At 34.7% G+C, this 21,657-nt stretch overlaps 1 long non-coding RNA gene across 1 annotated transcript; it reads right to left on the bottom strand.

Annotated features, from left to right (window-relative positions):
- Positions 1 to 10,474: 10,474 nt before the first annotated feature.
- LOC135212548 (uncharacterized) lies at positions 10,475 to 16,442 on the bottom strand. The gene is made up of 3 exons (XR_010313924.1): positions 16,331 to 16,442; positions 14,744 to 14,875; positions 10,475 to 14,635 (listed from the first exon to the last, which is right to left on the bottom strand). It is a non-coding gene; the product is annotated as an uncharacterized LOC135212548 (long non-coding RNA).
- Positions 16,443 to 21,657: the final 5,215 nt, after the last annotated feature.

Raw genomic sequence — 21,657 nt, 5'->3', positions numbered from 1 at the left:
CAGTAGTTCACAAACTACGAAAATATTATTTAGGAGCCTAAATAATATTTTTACATCAAGCATACAAATGTATAAACCATGAATTTCATCTTGACTAGCAAAGTAGATACTGTTGTAATTTGTTTATATAATGGCAAAATTTCATGAACTAAACTTAAGTTTACGTGAAGTTTTTTTGTATTTTAGTGAGAAGTATTTGTGTTTCGTCGTTTTTAGCTTGCAAACTTTACAATCCCCATGTTATGTTATATGGCAAATTATTCTCTCAAAGTAAATGTTCTCTGCACTGATTTTGAAGTCATGAAGTACTCCCCTTCAATTGAAGACCATACTGTTTGCGTTTCCATGAAATTAGCAGTCCATCACTAGCTGTTACATGTAGCTTGAAACGATATAACTATCTTCAGATGCACCTTAGTCTGCATCACAAAAATATGTTACATTGCTAAAAGTGTATTATTTATAGATTAAAAACATGCATTGATAGCCCCAAATGGGAAATTTTTATTTTGTATTTTTTGTAGGTGGACACATCTGAGCTCTTTGTGTAGGAATATTCCTCGGAATCGGTTGTCAAAACTTTGTAACAAGGTAGGTAACTAGTGGGAAATACCTCACTAAGCTACCATCAACAAGCACTTTTTCCTTCAGCTTCAGAGATAAAAAGTGGAGTGGTTGAAGGGAATATATGATATAAGGTTTTAGGTATTTATACCTGAAAACTGACTTGTTTTATAGATTTATTTAACCCTAAAGAAATATAAACCATTGCCTTTTTATCTAAGCAACTCGTTCTTTAGGTGGGAGGCCATCTCTGTCAACTGACGAAATTGCAAACCTACACGAAAATATCACAGCCCTATCCTGGCTGCCGAAGAGATTAGAGGGAGTGATGACTTGTAAAATCCAATTTTGTCTGGCTAAGAATGCTATTAATTCAGTGGAGCTGTAAGTCTGACGGAGGGTGTCTGCAGACTCCCTGGTTGAGGGAAGGTCTGAAAACGTTCTACCAAATGTAAAGATTTACACAAGTTAGAAAGCGCCTCAGTGGGGTGGTCGGTATGGTGTTGGCATACTACCTCGGTGACTGCGAGTCCGATCCTCCGGCATTCCATCGAGGTGTAAGAGAGGTGTATTTCTGGTGATAGAAGTTCATTCAACGTAGTTCAGAAGTCAGTAAAGCCGTTGGTCCCGTTACTGAATAACCACTGGTTCCATGCAATGTAAAAACACCATACATACAAACACAAGTTAGAAGGCAGCTATATCTGGCTGTACAAAGTGATGGGTTTGGCTCAAAGTATAGCTGTACTACCCATTCCGTGTTTATAAGAAAAGTGAAAGCTGTAAGATTGGATGCTCAATTGTATAGCTTTATGTATTGTAGTACAATTGAAGGTAGCCTACTCTGCATGAGCTACTAATAGAAAAAAAATATTTTTATAGCACACCATAAGAGTATAATATATTTCATCGTTGCTCCCGTAGGGGGACAGTGATGTCAGTACACCTCATGTGGTGCACTGTAGGCATTACTCTGGGTTCTTAGCAGCGTGCCTTTGGACCCTAGCTGCAACCACTAACGTTCCTTTTACTGTATTTCCTTTAATATTCTCTTTCTTCCATCTTACTTTTCACCCTATCTTAACAATTGATTCATAGTGCAACTGCGAGGTTTTCCTCCTGTTATACCTTTCAAACATTTTTACCGCCAAGTTCAGCGCTGAATGACCTTAAATTCTATATTCAATTCAATATTCAATTCAATTCAATATTCAATTCTTGTGTATCAAATCTAAATCATATTTGTAAGTGTGTCAAAATCTACATGAAGTTGCAGTTTTGTTGGCTAGAAAAATAAAATTTAGTAAATAATACTAAAAACACTGCTAAACAACAGTCACTTTAATTAACTATCTTCTTACAGAATCAAGGGGAACGAACCTGTTGAGATTTTTTGACATATGGTCCCGGGTATGATGACGTAGTTCCCCCATCCCCAATGTTTGTTAGAGAAAAATATGCTTTTCTGTCTACTCCCATAACATGATCTCTTAGATTTGCTGCCATTGAACTTGATGCCCGGTATATAATGTTCAGGAACGTTGGAAATGTACGTTGATACGTACTGTTCGTCTTTTAATGCGTTCTGTAATGTCAAATTTAAGAAGTTTGCATTTCCCTTAGATATAAAACATGAAGACTAGCTGTCATATGGCTAGACATGTATACATATGCTGCAAGGTTACAATAGTATGGATTGACCTACTAAATCCAGGCACTTTATATTATATAAAATTGTAATATACAGCATGGAACTACACAAAAGGCCTGTGGAAAATGATAATTTTGTTCTTTTGAATTATTGGGGGTTGGGGGTGATTGGGTTTTGGTACTGATGTTTGGAATCTGGTAGCCAGTTGCTGTTGGAGCTAGTATAGTAGTCAGTTGTAATGTTAGAGCACAATTGCCTTTGTGGTTGACAGAGGGCCCAACTGCCATCGATTCAGTTTTATTGAATTCCTCGTCAGTAGGAACAATGTAAATGATACTGAAGGGTTTTTGCAGTATCCCATCTCAAGCCCCAGGTGTGTAACTTTCAGTCTTTTGCTGGTCATTTGTTCTTTTTGGTTCCATCCTACACAAGAGTTATCCAACTACTACAGCTTTGCCCTGCTATTTTCAGTTCTCACTCTAGAACAAGTTCTTCTGGTGAACCATGAGGTGTTTATAATGTGAGTGTTGATTTATATATGCATATATGCTTGCTTATGTTTTAGATTACAAACTGAACTAAAGTCTGTACTCTCTGCTGTTATTTTGAAGTTGACCCTAGTTTGCATTTCATTTAAAGATGACTGAAGTTTTATTTTTCATTTCAGATGTATCATGTGGCAGCACGAGCCTGTATATGATATGAGGGTTGAGTTCAACTATGTAGATGTTAGTTGATGACACATTCTAGAGGATAAGAAAAAATACCCAGTTGATGTGTCACATTCTAGAGAATAAGGGAAAATACCCAAGGGTCTGCCTTATTGATAGAAAATACATGATTACAGAGTGATTACTCATAGAAAAGTAGCATTTTGATTTGAAGTAGTACTTCTGTATTGGCTTTCCAAAAATCATGGACTTGAAAAACCTTTTTTGGAAAATGTAGAAAAAATTGTCCAATTTTTCTACTGAATTTTGGTTTTTTTGTTGCATGCAACTTGAGAAGTATGCATTATGAGTCAAGGATGGTATGGATATTAGCTGAAAACATTCCTGTTTCCAGAGAATTGAAGGTCTCATCATTCATCCGTGGGTAAGTCTCATGTTCAGAGACTGATGTAGGTTTCACCTCTGGTATAGGCAGGGTCTCTTTGATTTTCAAGGACTGATCTTAGAGGGATCTTACCATAAAGGATTTGTGACATTTGCATGAGAACACCAGCATCGGCAAAGCTACTTGCATCTTTTGGTAAAAGAAAGTGTAGGTATTAGCTACACATCACATGCAATGCAGTTTGCAAGAGCTTTTACAGTCATATGAGCATTTCAAAACTTTTTAGCCAATCAAATATTTCAGTTGTTGCTCAGGTTTAACACTTATGATACAAAATACATTCTTGTATAAAGTGATCCTTGATATTGCAAATTGTGCAATTCATTTCTTATTTTTAAATTTGCAGTATACCAGTACATACGATACAAAGAATCTCACTATCGAAATGGTAATTGTGACTGATCCTTGAGCCCATGACATCTCTCGAAGAGTATTATCCATGAATAACAGTGACTCAAATGAATGTGCCTGTTAAGGACTTGGGAAGCCGACAGCTTAACCATGAAAGCATATGTTGCCTAAGACCTCGGTTAGGTTTAAAAACTAGAGGTTAGCCATGTAACTTAGAGAATTTGAGAATGGGCATTAGCCTTTGACATTAGTCTACCAAACACTTTGGTGACATAGTGCACCTTTACGTGTTACCTGTTTTAGTACACTTAAGTATTAAGTTTTATTCATCTGATTCCTAGATTCTGTTGCCATCTCCAGCAATGCTAATACAAAAAAAATTCTTTGTCTCTTTTATTTTATGGTTGCCATTGAATTTAAATTTACCATAGACCCTTCCTAAACTTTATGATTAAAAAGAGAGGGAGAAAGGTAGGGTAGTTGAATTTTTGTATGTACTCTACTATTCATTCTTGTAACCAATAGAAATGTGGAGTTGTTCTTGACTGTTCCATCTTAGGAAGATATGAAACAACTCATTATCGTGAAACTGTGGCCCAGAAACCTTACAGGCAGTTAAACCGTATCAGAAGAGACCACAGATCAGGGCACCTTTCTACAATTTGGACATTCTACTCAGTCATTTGAGAAAAAAAACTACATACTAAACTGTCTTCTTCAGTGAAGCAAGTTTGTAACTACTCCTCTCCTTAGGCAGAAGTATAACTAAAGGTTTGTGTATTCTGGAATGGTGATATTTTAAACCTATTCTCCTTTGGTGTTAGAGCTATCTGTTCACTGTAGTAGTATGTTCATGAAGCATTTTGGCATAGGGTTCTTGTTCAGATACATAGGTATTAACAGAAAATGAAAAGTAGTGGTGATAGCATATGTTATTAGGTCAAGACTATTTTTGGAAAAGTGAAAACTTTGCTGTCATTTTGTGTCAAAATGATAATATTGAATATATAGTTGTCATTTCTGTTACAGGTCACATGGAGATGATGTACTCGGCTGTTCTTCATCATCAGTAACATTCAAAGTTCTCTCCTGTGGCTCAGTAATGCATAGGACATAAACTGCGACTGAAATATGGCATGTGTTTTAGATTATGGATTAAGGTTTGCGTTGTATTCTAGTGGAGTAATAGTGTGTAAATAACTGAAGGGTTATGCAATTTGAAGAAGTTTAGAAACCTTGCTTAAATGCTGTATATATACTACAAAGATGCACGCGCACACACACATTATTTTTGTAAAGATATTTGGTTTAAAGCTTTCCATAAAGTCAGGTGATCGTTATTGTAAAAAAAAAAAAATACAGGAACAAGAGTTGCATCATACTGCTGTACTTGTTGGGCCTCTCCCAGTGGTTTGTTCTTGAATATGAATTATACAGTAAATGGAACAAAGTTAAGAAGTTTGATAAATGAGAGGAGACTAGTGGCTACCAGTTAGTACAGTGTTGAAAAGCAGGGTTTTGTAGTGGTAATAAATGTTCTCTAGGCATTCCTTTTAACCTGGCTGCATTGATTGTTTTCAGCCATTATCTTTGTCCTCTTCGTACTTGGCTGTCCAAGTACTACTTCAGCTTTGCCTCATTATGTTTTCAGTCCGCCCCCCCCCCCTTTTTTTTTCTTATACAATGTCCAATATTTGTCATTACTATTTGTCAGGAATGCTAAGTCTTCACTTTTTTGTAGGTAGACAGTTGTCCTTCTCTCTTGGCCAAATTTCTTTATTGAAGAAACTGAAGTCAGTTACTTTTTATAAGACTAATGGAAGCATAGTAAATATATATATATAGTATATATATATATTATATATATATAATATATATATATATAATATATATATATATATATATATATATATATATATATAATATATAGTATATATATATGTACTTACCCATTAATTACATAGCTATTTGTTTCACTCATTCGGTAGTTAATATTTTGAAATCCGCGGGTTGTGCTAAACGTTTTAGGGGTAGATGTCTAATGCCTGGCCACTTTCGGGGGAAGAGAGAGGTACAGCTAGAGAGATTATGGAAATACACAGCGCACTAGCAGAATTTCTCTTTAGATTAGCTGGGAGTTCATTCCTATATGGATAGAGGCGTCAGGGAAAGCTGCTGTGAATTAGCTTCTCTGTATGCAATGGTAATCGTTAACCCAATAACCGTTTGCTATGGGAAGCAGCTTTTAGTGCCCCAGCTGTCAGCCAAGAGTGCGGGCAGCAAACATTTACGCTAACCAAACTGTCAGCAAATAGTAAAAAACACAACATGGCAACTGTTCTCCCGGGCGCGCTATCTTTTGAGTGCAGGGTGGCTACATAAGCTTATTTTCAGTTTCTGTATCTTATTCCATATATTTTAACTCATATGTCTATTAACATACATACGGCCGTTCCCTTTAACCACTGCCACGTATTTATATGACTGCTCTTTCCAGCCAAATAATAATAATAATAATAATTTATCCCTTGGCTATAGGATTATCAACGTGGGGCCATTGGAAAATAAAATTCTCTTAGAACAGACACACGTGCTTTGTTTCGTGTAAGGAGGTTTAGTTGTACAAAAACCCCTTTTTGACAAGCCACAATAATGGTATGTAATAAAGTTGATTCCAAAATATCTCGCATTTTGTAGTCCGTTAATCCAGTCTTTGGACTGAAGCTAAAGCTAGGTTTGTTATGAATTCTACATCATCCACGATGCATGTCCGTTTTATACATAAAAAAAATATGTGAGATTATATGTATATATATATATATATCTCAGAAATTCTATCCAGTTTACTTTTATTTAATATATATATATATATATATATATATATATATATATATATATATATATATATATCGAGAGAGAGAGAGAGAGAAGCATCTTTGATATATATATATATATATATATATATATATATATATATATATATATATATATATATATATCAAAGAGAAAGAGAGAGAGAGGCATATTCAAGGTAATGATAATTAATTATTTCTATTTTATTGACATTTATTGTAAGTGAAATAAATAAATCATAGACTCAGCTGAAAGATTGTAATTTTACTTTGTGTTCAGTACATGTAACGTTTATGTGGCTTCACCCTAAATAGTTCCCATTGTTCCTTAATTATATTTTTAAAATCGGTGAATATATATAATTCCCACAGGATTACCAGCGAAGGGCGTCACCAACCCCCACTAGCGTTTAAGCCATAGCGTTAGGCGAACTGGTAACCCTCAGTCTCTTCTCTCTCTCAAGGTGATCACTGGCATAGTCTTCTCTCTCTCTCTCTCAAAGCGATCACTGGCAAAAGCCCTCTCTCTCTCTCTCTCTCTCCATTCCATCAGGTCATTAAATCAGAGTCGGAGTTACAAAAAATATATACGTTTTATTCAAAATAAAGTACTAGTTGAATAATTACAAGATAATTAATGGAATGATAATAGTTCAAGTCTCACAGACAACTAACTCTGATAACCCCCGGTATTCAAACGTCTTAATCAGTAATTAGTCACACCAATTATCTCTTCTCCAAAATACAGTCCCCTCACTAGGACACTCAGTCCCCAGGACACTCGGCTCCCTCACTAGGACACTCGGTCCCCTCACTAGAACCGCCTGTTTAAAATACTGGAGAACACACTAGTGAGCACACAATTGTAAAGACAAAGTCAAAAGATGAAATGAAATGGAACATCTTTACAAGATATCAAAACAAGCCATCCCTTTGGCTAAACCATAATAACACTTAACCATCACAGCTTGGAACTTCATACACTTTAACAAAGGAAACACCTCGGCATGCGCCATCGTGGCTCTGCCTTTCTTGCACAGACCTCTCCGTAAGTCTTCCCCCAGTTTTGGCTAATGATGCCATTATGAACGGAAGAGGCTCACCCGTACACATGAATTCACACTCTTCGCCAATGCCCCAATTAACTGGTCACAGCCAGTTTTCAAAGGCACCTTGAACAAGCCCTCACGAACTCACATACCCACAGAATGAACATTGACCTGCTTAAATAAGCATCTTCGTATCACACCATCCCAGAAATGATTTATCAGCTTTCTTAGGTCGTCGCTTCAGACTCTGTCTCCATGGGAAGTTAAATATGATGAATCTGTAAATTCCTCCTTTTTACATATATATATATATATCATATATATATATATATATATATATATATATATATAGATATATATATATATATATATATATCAAAGAGAGAGAGAGAGAGAGGCATGTCCAAGGTAATGATCAGTTGTTGTTTTCATCTCTCCTTTCCTTCCACCTGCATCGAGTTTGGTGGGTGGAGCCACTCGAACATTAGTTAGAGTGGTGCCTTGGATTATCTAGAGTCCTTTTGACCTATTCCAATTCCTTGTTTCATGGGCAATGGTAGATTTAGTGATCTCCCTTTTGTACAGGTAAGCGACTTTTACTTTCCCCGTGACTTTTGACTGTCGACAAGGGAATTCCGAACTGACCATCGTCAATGATAGAAGACAATAAAAAAGGAGACACGTTAACTAAGGTACAGTTGGATGGAGGAGGTTTGGGTATTCAACTGGGGAACCAGCTGCTTAATGAGTAATGACTCTAAAATGGGTAATTCTTGGGGGTTTGGTGTTTGCCCTATAATGCAAAAATCGTCTCTTTCGATATGTGTTTTGCAGATTTTTGCATGGTTCCTGATATTTGAATGTTCAGGGTTGGAGAGCCTACTTCCTGTTCGGAAGCTTATTCCACGATGAGAATCGATTCTGACCTTCAGTAACCATCTTCGTAGATCCCACGTAAGTCCCAGAGTTACACTTTGGGCAAGTATATTTATATTACTAAATTTGAGGTCAAGAAGGGACTCGTGAATGTTTGTCCACACGGGTGAGGCGAAGGAGAGGTAGGCGTGCCCGACGATGCCCAGTAATGTGTTCAGTGCGGTACGATAACATGGTGCCTGCCGCAATGAAGAAGATAGTGGAGCATGATAATTGCTTTATGTGTGATGAAAAAGAAGAGAAATGGTGCAAAGAATGGATCAGTAAAAGAAATGTATATGGTTAACGTACGTTCTGCCAGGGTCGAAGCTCAAGCCATCGGGCACCCACCATGGTGATTTTGCTACAAGACCCATCGGGCAATTTGACGGTTGCCCGTCAAGTGTGCCCGTTAGAGGGGAAGTCCGCCGATCAGGCCCGATCGTGTGGACAGGCCTTAACTTGTCAGCCAACTCCAATTTCAGAGCAAAACACAATTCTTCCCAAACATTCAAAATTTTTTTAAGCAAACCAACGAAAAAGAAATTGCCAAGAGGCTTCTTGAACAAAGAAAAATATGAGAACTGACACCTTCTGGGTAGAAAAGTTGCAAAATATGTCAACTGACACCTGGGTAGAAAAGTTGCAAACCAGCAGATTTGCTAGCTAACATACTAAGCAAAAATACAAATTCACAAACTGGTACACTTTTCTATGCAGAACACCATCCCAAGATTATCATTTTCCAAGCAAAAACTCCACCGAAGTGACACTTTCCTAAAAGTTTATACAATGCACAAGCAACACTGCCAATTAACACTCTGGGGATTAACCCCTCTAAAACACTTCAGTAAAAATCTCTGCTAAACTAACATTTTGTGCAAAAATATCTTCCAGAGATAAACATATTTTAGGCAAAACCTCTCCCAAGCAAATACATTATCCAGGTTAAAAACTCTTCCGAACTGACACACATTTTCTTAGGCAAAATTTCGCCACTAACGTTCTTATACCTGCGCAGTTGACCTGTACTGAAATCTTCACTATCATTGAAAATAAATAAAAGTCAGACACATCCAGTGAACGAGTGGTTGAAACAAATTCAATACTCCCCTGTGAATTGGTTGTGTGTTTAAATCTGGCTTAAAGGATTTTCATAAGGTTTGTTATTTTACGAATGAAGGAAGAGTTCAATGGCAAGGTAACTGTTTAGGATTTTTTTTTATAATTTCAAAGTTGACATATATAGTAGGCCTAATATTTTTTTCTGTTTCATTAAAATCCTTAATACAGATTGGTTTTCATGAGCCTAATTTAATTTAAAAAAACGAGCCTAATTTCATTTCAAAACTGGCTCACATGGGATGCGAGCAAAGAAACTTGCATCGTTACTATGCTTTCATCAGAATGTTGAATCTTTTCTTCTAGTTTAAAAAACTAACTGTGTATATGATGCATGATCATGAATTGACAATAACTATATAGGCATAATCTTGCAATATAAATTTCGCAATAACATTTATTATTTTAGAACTTGCAAACGTATATATAGACATGGATTATATCCATGTCTATATATAATGTTGTTCACATTAACGTCCAGGTTCGCCTCCACAGGCTGACTTACGGCACAACACAAATTTAGTTGGCGGCCTTAAGGAATGTTAAGCCAGTAAGTCACGAATCCTGAGAATAAACTCCAGGGTAATATACAATCTGAACAATTTTTCCAAATCTGACGACTTGAAAGCAGAAAAATTAACAAACAAAAGACTTTCTTGCAATTTTTTTTTCTATCCAAAACACAGTAAACACAGACAATCTAGCAAAAAAAAAAAAAAAAAAAAAAAAAAAAAAAAAAAAAAAAAAAAAAAAAAAAAAAAAAAAAAAAAAAAAAAAAAAAAAAAAAAACAAAAAAAAAAAAAAAAAAAAAAAAAAAAAAAAAAAAAAAAAAAAAAAAAAAAAAAAAATCTACATAAAAATAAACTAAAGGCTTCGGCAACAAACCTAACAAACAGTTGTTAGTAAGACTACCAAAAAAATCACAACCTAATGGACTTTATAGCAAATAACCTAAAAAAGTTCATTCTTTTAAGACAAAGTATCAAACCTAACAGCTTCTTGATGGGAAAACCATTAAAGCCAACAGATTCCCTGAAGGACAAACAATCAGAAACTAACAGAATCCCTTTAGTGAGAATATGACCAACCAACGTAATGAAAATATAAAAAGCATACTTCAATTGTATCCGAATGATCTTAAGCCAATTTTTTCTTGAATCATGGACTTGTTACAAACACCAGCAATAACTCTGCTGCCACCAAAGGATTTCCGAAAACTGAATTCCGCTGTCACAAAGAAATCTTTTAATACCATGGACACTGTCACCAACAAATTGCCGAGAAATAAATCCACTTGTACCACCTGATATCGAATTATTAAACCCATTGTCATCATACATCATCAAAATGTCAAACACCACACCCTCATGAACTTATGTCAATATTCTAAACTAAACTGTAATAATCCAAACTTTTTCTTTGGTCCAAAATAAGGTCATCACAACCTTTAATCACCACAAGCCTGACATCTAACAGGGTAAATGAAGCAATGGAAACACCATGAAAATCTCCATCCTATATCATACCGGCACCTTAAATCAAGTCATCAAAGATCGTGTATATTAACTGTAAAACCAGTTGACATTTTCATGACTTTTTGAGTTAGCCTGACTAAGCAAGGCCTGCGAAGAACCTTTTGAAGCAACAGAAAAGCTATACCGGCTGTATATTTAAATATCAATAAACCAGTAAAATAAAACCTGTTATCACAAATCCTTTCGGTAACAAAATACCACAAAAGCACATCACCAATATTTAAAATTGTTACTTTGGATATGCATCTCCAATTCTAACAGCCGACACAAGGCTCAGCAAGCCAATATGACTCTCAGTCTACAAACCTTCAGAGGAAACTTCTGAACACATGAGTCAATTAACCATCATAAACTGATGTATCCCCTTTTGCAAGGATGGCATGTGTCCAAAATATAATTAAAAGCATTGTCATCTACTGGTAAAAAAAAAAAGATAACTTACAACATTCCTAATGTTCTGGTAAGATTTAATTTAGATTTTTACAGACATCTGGTAGAATATAAATGATATTTAATACGGAAATTAATCTTATGAAACATTTTCATGTATACACCATATAAAACAACAAGATACAGTCAATCAAATTCTGCATCAATAAAAATAAATTCTGCCCAAGAAAATAGGTTCTCCAAGTTAGAATTTCCTTAATACATCAACAAATTTGCACGGGATGTCATAATTTACTTATAAGTATTAAAATTTCTGCTAAAGGAACTTTTCTTGGAAAATGATGGAAGAATTTGAAGTCATGCAGACGGAGTACTTCTGCATCTAACTAGATGAAACAATTTTAATCAGTTATCCTTAATAAGTAAATTTTATATCGTAAACAAGTTGCTCTGAAGACAGATCAAATACTCCTATCCACAAATTCTTACAAGTATAAATTTGTACACATCTCTAAGAAAAGAATTATGTCAGCTGCAATGCCAACAGTACAACAATTAATACATTCAAAATACATAATCATACCAGTCTTTTGCTTGACTGTTTCTAGTCTGCTATGAGATTAAATACAGGAATCAAAGTTTGTATGCAAATCAAGTATTTCTTTGTTTACGATATCAAAGTCATATGAGTGACTGTTAAGACTTGTCTCAAACAGTAACTTTACCATATTTACCACACCCTCCTTGGACTTCCTATACGTACACTAATTTTTTTTGACATTTAAAAATGTCTAACATTCCTCATCAGTGACAGAAAACTAGACTACATCTGGAAAAGGATAAGAAAAGCATAAAAGGCTTTACTTCAACATAGCAAACTGCTGTCACCTTAGAAAACATCGCTTTGAATCGGTTGCAAAACATGAACTACTCAACAATATGGTGGCACAAGAAAATATCTCTACATCCAAATATTTACATAATTTTCATTACCTACCAATATAAGATTAAAAAGTTTATCAAATCTAGATTTAACTTACATTCAATTGATATTTTGCAGCCACTATAAGTTTTCATTGAATTTTAGCCCTACTCTGCTGTGCTAATAAATGACAAATGCATGAATTTTACCTGGAAAAAAAAAAGCGCCATGACAGACAAAATCAATACAATTTGGTATTACAATAATTTTACCATTATCCAAATTTAAAAGTTAAGTTTTAACATTAAACATGAACCTTGATCTTGGCAATTAACTTACATTCACTGGAACTGTATGAAACAAATTTACCCAAACAAAACAAAACAAAACTGATTAATACAATACCGTAACCTACAAAAACTGTATATCAAGACACTTTTGCATTGTGAATTCAAAATTTTACAAACTAAATTTTACAAAATCTGTAAATAAGAATAAATGCAAATCTCCCTAACAATTTGCATTAAAAAAGCCAAATGTACCAAAGATATATCTAGTTAAAATTTTATTACAAACACAGTCAATTGAGTTCTTAACCTGAGCCAGAATTATTTTGCAAAAATTTCATTTCTAATAACTATTCTCTGAGTAAATACATGCATAAAAAATATCCTGACTGCTAATTTCTTACACTTATCTTTCCATCCCATCCCTTCTAATTTGCTGCTCAACTAATTTGACCTCACCTACAATAACTTAACCTTTCATGGGAAATCAATCCCTTTATATGAACATTAAATTATATACTAGGTGTGTACTTCACTAAACAATGAATTTCACTCCTACAACAAAGGTATGGAAAATATTTAGTGTTCTAGAGTAAAAGTCTACCAATCAACGTAATATTAAGGTATGAAACACCTCTAACTGAAAATGCTGAATAATACACATTATGTACCAGTTATTTCCCAGTAAAACTTCCCTTAAAAGAACACTTTCACTAGATCATTGTTAATATTACCTAACTTATTTTAAAGTTGCACTTTGAATTTGAGATCCCTTAAAGATTCAGTCACTTAAAGAATACTGTAAAAAATAAAAATGATCCTCGAACTAACACATTTAAATTGAGTACTATACTGATTCCCTTTAAAACAGCACTGAATTTCTGAGTTGACTTGTTATATCATTTATCAACAATACCACTGTCATCAATACCAAATATACTTAAAGCAACATTCTCAGTTTTAAACATTCACATGCCAGCATTGTCTCGAAAAATGCACATATTAATATGACAATAATGCTATTGATAAGATTCTCTCTAATATTTATAGTATCAACTTAGAACTGATTTATGTCTAATGTTAAGCACAAAGCATTATTGTCATGTAAACCTTACACAAAATTCAATGCATATTGTTTAATTTTTCATAATAGGGGGAAGTTCTTCATCTGGATAAAACTAAACTACATTATGAAATACATCTTAAAAGTGTAGGCTTGTATATGCTTCAGGCTATCATCCCCTACTCTAGGTATTAAACAAAGGAGTTCAGTAGCCTAAGTTTCAAAGTAAAAGTACTGATGGTTTACATATGACAATAATGCAAGATCTCGAAACTAAATTACAAAACATTTTCTAGTGGAACTCTTGATATAAATCAATAACAAACTTTGACTGAGGACTATGAAAACTATATAAGAAGCTTAATGCCAAGTTCATACTAGGGTGGAAACTAGTTTAAGGACATCTCTAGGGCTTTGAGAAAAAATAGAAACCATTTAAACATTAAGAGATCCATTTGCAGTGGGTGTGTGGTGATCTGATTTGTCACTTGGGCCAAGATCAGTTACAGCTTGCCCAGAGCATTTGGGTATACCTACAGCAGAGCAAAGCCAGTCTTAATCTTTGTGTGTTTTCCATTTTACAGCAACACTAATTATGGTAAATGTCGTCTCATAATTTTAAAATCTTCTAATGCTCCTGTTTTTGAACATTTTACGAGTAGGGTTTTGTCTGTTTTGTATACCTGATACCAACAAAGTGGAAGCAGGTATGCATGGCTTACACTTAAGTAGCATGCAAGTGCCCCTTTGTGAATACATGGGGCAGTACAAGTTATTTGTAAGTCGATAATGCGTTGGGAATGTAACTCTCGATGCATCTGCAATGAAGATAACATAATCAGTTTGGCCTTATTCTCTTTGAAGTCCTAAATGGATATATCTCAAATATTAAACTGTCTAACTTTTCATAGCTGATGGAATATTACCTGTCAATAGAAGGTTGATGGACTAGTACCTTGGGGGAGATTCACATCGTTGGGAATATAACTCTTGGCAGAGGAACGACGCTAACAACCCCCCCCGCAAGGACTGTAGCAAATAGTGGTGTCTTGATGCATCTGCAATGAAGATAACATATTTCGATGCCACCAAGTTTTCTCATTTCACGTGGACAGTACTGTAGTATAAACGCAAAATTAAATCACTTACTCAAATACAAAACCATACTAAGGAGTTAATCAAGATAATGTTCACCTGTATTTCAAGGCCTTATGCAGTACAGAATTAATATCACAGACACCGATTAGAAAGGGAAAAATATACAAACATTGTAAAATGAATATACCTTGCGACAGAAAACTAATAAGTAATAATATCTGTTCAAAAAAGCAGCCTGGAATGACATTTGTAAGGGTACAGCTCAGTGCTACGAATTCTGTGAGTAGGTACTAACTCCATTTATAGTAGTGCATTCTACATCAAAGAACAAGTGCAAAAGCAATAACAGCAGTTGGGAAATGGAAAAAAAATGAAAAAAAGAAAAATATTTATGCTATTTTGTAATAACTATGAAACTATGGCAGTTAGAAGACTGATCTTTGCACTAAAGCTATTTGTCATATAAGAAACATGACCAGAAATTTACAATCAAATGAATAGAAATGTGCTTTCTTGATTTTTATGTTATCTAAAATTGCTTATTTTGAAATAACTATGAAACTATGACAGAAGGTTAATTTTTGCACTAAAACTATTTCGTCATATAAGAAATGTGCTCTCTTGATATATATTACCTAAAATTTGCATTTATATTATGTGTGTGTGTGTAATATTTTCTATTTGACAGTGCAAAGTTTATTGCATAAAAAATATTCATTAATATATGCTATCAAAATAAGGTTATCTTCACAGCCTACGAAAATAGTAGTTTATGCTCTGTGCAAAGCTTTTTTATTTTTTTCCATAAAATTTACCAAGTTGTCTCCAAAACCTAGGCTATAAAAAAACACCGTTGCTATGGAACTGACAAGCTGTTTCCAACACTCCAAAGCTTTGTAGCCTATCCGACAGACAGTTAGTGTTATTGCAAGAACTTGTGTTACCTAATATAGTATGGATGTTTACTTGTCACAATTTTGCCATAGGTATTAGCTAGGGGGGTGGCCAGTAAGGCTACCTTATAAGTCGTATCTGATTAATCATTTTCTCTTTTATCGGATCCGACTAAATATACCCGCAAACAAAAAGCTTTCGGCACAATAACAAGTACACTTCCTTAAATGTTGGATACATAGGTAGCTTTGGAAAGTTGAAAACCGGCTATCGGTTCCATAGCCACACCAATAAATAAAAAATAATAGTGTAGCCTAGCCTAATATAGTACCTAGGTATAATATATGGTTGGCTAGCTACTAGCCAACCATATATTATACCTAGGTATAATATATCAGTGCAAAAGTTTTTCCATAAGTTGTAATGATCTACCAAATAAATACCCTAATGAGGTTAGGATGGTCAAGTCTGGCCAGGACATACCTAGCCTAGGTACCAGGTTGTCCATTGGTCCCCCTTACCGTAGGATACCAAGAGTTGTACGGCATAGGTAATTCTCCCAAGTGATTTACCCCATCCAAAACCAAAGACAATACACGAAATATGGGAAGCTCAAGCCACAGCCGCATCGGCCGCATACAATTTAGTACCTGGCATGAAATGAAGATGGCAGTAGCATTTCACCTGCCTACATCGTCTGTTTGTTTACTTTTTCACAAAGCGGGGCATTCAATTTCAATCATGAGTGGGCGTAGCCATCATCACCAGTGTGTGGTTTGCAATAGGACGAAAATGATTTTCCCCATCTGATTTTTCATGCTTTTCCTCAGAATAAAGAAAGGTAATAAAATCATTACATCTGTTACACAGTACATGATGACTTTTAGAGAAAATGAAGAAATAAAATAGACCAAAGCAAAATTGAATGACGGTGCAGTGTTATTCCGAAATAAATATTGGAAAATATTTACAATACGGTGGACGCCTCTAAGCGGAAAGAAAATATATTTATATGTGATTTTCGACTAGAAAAAAATATTTGCCGAAACCCCAACAACCAACCTAACCTTCCTGGTAGTGTACATCAGTAGCCTAATCATGTCAACAGTAAACCTAACCGTATCAGCAGTACCATAAATGCCAACAGTTACCTAACCATATCAACAGTTATTTGCAATGGAATGAAGCTATCTTGCAAAATATATCAAAATCAACTAGAAAAACTATATTTTCTTTTCATTTACAGGCGTCAATTGTATTTCAAATAAATACCTTAAAGTTATATTTGCATATCTTGAAAATCATACCAATTCCTATCACTGTCATACAATTCGTGAATATTGGGTCTCCATGCCTTTTCCAGATAGGCTACTCACAGCAACTTTGATATACTGTATATATATACTGTAGTTAAGTTATATTCTCAGCAGCTTACCATTGGGTTGTAGTTATAAATGTTTACCTTAATTTTTCATTAATAAGCAACTATTTAGCAAACCAAAGTTGTTTCATCAGGAAGGATGGATCTTGTGGGAGCATTCATATGGGAGAGCATAAGTAGGTTAGTTAAGTTAGAGTGTCTTACTTTAATTTCAAATTCACTAACCTTTTAATCTATAATTGAATTTTCCTATATGTATGGATAAAAGCATTCAAAATAAAAAAAAATTATATGCAAACCAGCATATCTGCTCCCACAAGATCCATTCTTACCGTTTCATCTATGTTTCTGCATTATATGCTCATAATTGTTCAATTTTTAAAATGAAATCTTGTAATTGGTACCAACACCCCAAATAGCATTCCAAAGTAAATTTACCATTTGGCAGCAAATGTACGCAGTAATACAGTAGCAATAAATTGGCAAAACAAGTTGTGAAAACCTATGATACTTGCTTGTACTGTACATGATGCAAAAAGAAACATGGTTCAAGTTAATTAGAATAATTGTTTCAAATTTTTTTAGGAATGTGCATGCTTCTTGCAGAAATGGCATTTTACTAGAAAATACCAGGCAGAAGTGTTGGTTACATTACCTTTATAAAATGGTGCCAATTGAATATGCATTTTTAAGAACTCCCACAATTGGGCTATGAGATTTTATTAAATTGTTATAAATAGGTTTGTTTCCTATTTGATTTGTGATTTCAATTTTTATTTGCTTTATATGAAAATTAAGTTAAACCTAGATTTTTGCTTATACAGTATTCTGTAAAATACAGCATTGCATTTGTTATAAAAGGGTACCTTACTTTTACTACTTTGTTGTTGTACTTTTCTTAGTTTTATTAACAAATATTGCTTAACTTTTGCCTAATCAGCATGCAAGTTAAGTCTGCTTTTTTATTTTGATTTCATATTATTGGTTTTGATTATCCCATGCTTTGTTTGCTATTTAAATTTTGATATATGCATGTTTTGTTTGCATGACTTGTATGACTATTGCATGCAAATGAAGCATGTGCCATTTCTTTTACTTTGTTTATGTTCTTTGCAAGAACATTTGTGTACAGTCGCTTAGGTATGTACAGTATACAATCATAAGCACAAGCCCCAAAAAAGGAAAATAATTACTGTATACTATATTGGTGAAATAATAAGATAATATGAGAATAAGTTTGTTTCATTCTAACTGCCCTCTCAATTTTAGATAAAGATACTTAGCAATTAATGTTAACTGCCTCTCAATTTTAGATAAAGATACTTAGCAATTAATGTTAAATTAACTGAAGGATTTTATTTAATGATTCAGAAATGCCTAATTATAAGTCATAAGCTATGATACAGCCCTATAATCATGTTAACAAGCAATATTAATCGATTTAGTATTCAATAATTTATAAAGAGAAGTTTATTGCAGCATAAGAATAAATTTTAACATTTAAAAAAGCCGCGCTACGCCACAGCCGAGTTTTAGTTGAGGGCATGATCAATAGATGGCGCGCATTCTAACGGGTTGGATGATGTTTTTTTTAATGGTATTAATAGTCAGTTTCCCATCTTTCGTTTATTGTCTTTGATCCAAAACCCTGCACTACCATCGGGTTCCCCCTACCGTAGGGGAGAGTTCAAAGTTAAATTCTAAGTTAATTACAGCCAACCCCCCAAAAATAACGTTAGGTAAATTGTTAATAACCGACCAAATTACTAGGCTATAGGAAACTGCAATTCCTCACTAGCTAAATACCTACCTGCCATGTCTCTATTATAATGATTAACCTGATTTTTTCCAGAATTTATTTTACTATAACCATTTTCCACAATGATGATGATAATTATATGACCACCAAGCTTGATTTTACCAGTGAGTTGTCCGACATTCAACTCGGGATCATTGTTTATTTTAGGCACCCTCGAGTTTCATTTTTCACTCTCCAATATCTGAACTTATTTGTTAACCTTTCCAATCTTGGGGGACCCCCAGTGGGAAACCGGGGTTTTTGGGTGGGGAATGAATTAAAGAATCCGTTTTAACATACGAATAATGTCACATGTATAATTAGCAATAAACAAGGCCACCAGCTAACCTAATATCGACCTAAACAAACCACCTAACCTAACCTATACTCTGTTTTTTTTTATCTGTCCATCCGCCTGTGGTGTTTTTGTATGGTAACACTGCGTCCCGGGCTTTAGATAGTTACGCTATGTGTAACTTTTAGGCAAATAAAAAAATATCTGGGTGTACATTTGCAACTGAAAAGTGTTTTAATAATTTACTGTATGCGAATTACACCGTTAATATTCGAAATAGGATACTATCATAATCGTTGAATGTAAGCTGAATGTAGCTATCTAAAGCCCGGACGCAGTGTTACCATACAAAAACACCACAGGCGGATGGACAGATGAAAAAAAAACAGAGTATAGTAGCCGTATCCTTACCTAGCTGGGGGGGGGGGGGCGATCCACCCCTTACACAGCCATATTAAATATAAGAGCCTAAAACCCTTTTGTACTTACTTAGGTTGGAGGGTAAATGCAATTTAAAATAGCCAAGAGCCAAGTATCCAACAAACTTATCCTTTAGACGACCGTATTTTGGCAAAAGATTCTTCTAGTCCCGACACCGCCTCTCATAGTATTAGCTATGAGCTCCAGCACTGCTGCTATGTCTAGCTGTTAAAATTTCCCTAAATTGCCTGATTAAATTTCCCTGTTTGACACAAAATTTCCCTGTATATATATATATATATATATATATATATATATATATATATATATAACAAAGAAGAGTACAGAATGGACCAAGAAGATAATATATATATATATATGATATATATATTATATATAATATATATATATATATATATATAATCTACTGCTATTTTACTTTCCTTATTGTTGATCTTTTTGTATATATCAGTCTCAGTTGGGCACGTGTTATTACCATGTTTTCAGAAGACGAGGTTTCAAATATTCTCTTAGCATGTATCGGCGCTCAGTGAATTTCTCGTTTTGGTTTTCATCAAGTTCACTTGTGAAAAAACTCTCTCTACACTTGCACTCGAATGAGGCAAACATAGGTTTTTCACGAAATTTCTAACAAGTGGAAACAAAGGTGTTTCGTCACCTTTCTTCAAAGTGTATACCTTCTCCCAAACTTAAAAGCATCCATTCCCGGCATGATGTTCGTCAGTGTTCCTAAGCAGGCGCCACTCCCTGTCTAATTCGTTGAGTTGGTTTTCAGGTACTAAATTTGGGAAATGTGATGCTAAAGGGGCAACAGAAGGAACAGTTTTCATTAAAATACTTTGAGATTTGAGGGAATTTGGCTTTTAAGATCGAACCTTTTCAAAATCTGGTTAGCACCTTCTATATAAAAATCAAGACATCTTAGTCGAAAAAAATCCAACTGCTGGGTATTGATGTCACTGCCTATTCTCTGGAGTGATGCAGCCACTCGACCTCCAAAATACATTTCACTCAATGGCAAAAAATTAGCAGGATCTCTTATTCGGACAGTTGACAGAGCTGTAGATTGTAGGTAGCTTTGCTTTAAATAGCATTCGAGTATGGTTCTTAGGAATGAAGGGGGACTGTTATGCTGAACATAAATCTTTGGATTTTCAGATTGCATTTCTTTGTTCAAGTCATTAAAGATGGGTAACACATAATCCAGAAACTCTAAATATAACAGGCTCATGAGTGCGCCTCTCTCTCTCTTTCTAGCCACATAAAGCAAAATAGTAACTCAAAAGCTATATTTTTCATATTTCAAACGAAAATAATAAAAAAGCTATATTTTTCATATTTCAAACGAAAAGCTATATTTTTCATATTTCAAACGAAAATAATAACTTAAACCTAGATTTTCCAAATTTCCCTGTTAGTTTTCTGAAATTTCCCGTTTTTTTTTTTAATGTATTTTCACATGTCTTCCTTGTTTTCCTGTAGCCGACTGAATTTTCCTAAAACAGGGAAATTTCCCTGTACCTGGCAGCACTGCCACTGAGCTCCAGTGTGCGGGTCCACAAAGTTCAAGGAGTGGTTGACTCTTAAATGAAGACATCCCTCCTCATTTAGGCAATCGTATGCCCTCCAACAGTCGGAAATGATGGTAGTGCCGGGCTCTATATAATCCCTTATCACTGTTAAAAGTGTCACTTTGTCCCTACTTTCTACAGGAACAGCAATTGAGACAAGAACTTGGGAGAAAATCCACATAAATTGATGTCAAAGTAGATGGTAAATGAGAAACCGCACCGGAATTTGAAGATTCGCACGGCTCCATGGCTCTCAAATGACTGAAAAATTAGCAGTGGAAACTGTGTGAAAAGTGTCGAAAAGTGTTAGTTTCCTGGTAAAACTGTCACCTGATTGGGTATTCAAGTCACGTGATTCTAAT

The sequence above is a fragment of the Macrobrachium nipponense genome, chromosome 41, assembly GCF_015104395.2.
Source record: "Macrobrachium nipponense isolate FS-2020 chromosome 41, ASM1510439v2, whole genome shotgun sequence".
Classification (NCBI taxonomy): domain Eukaryota; kingdom Metazoa; phylum Arthropoda; class Malacostraca; order Decapoda; family Palaemonidae; genus Macrobrachium; species Macrobrachium nipponense.
The sequence above is the reverse complement of the archived record's forward strand: the minus strand, read 5'-3'. Positions and strand labels throughout refer to the sequence as shown.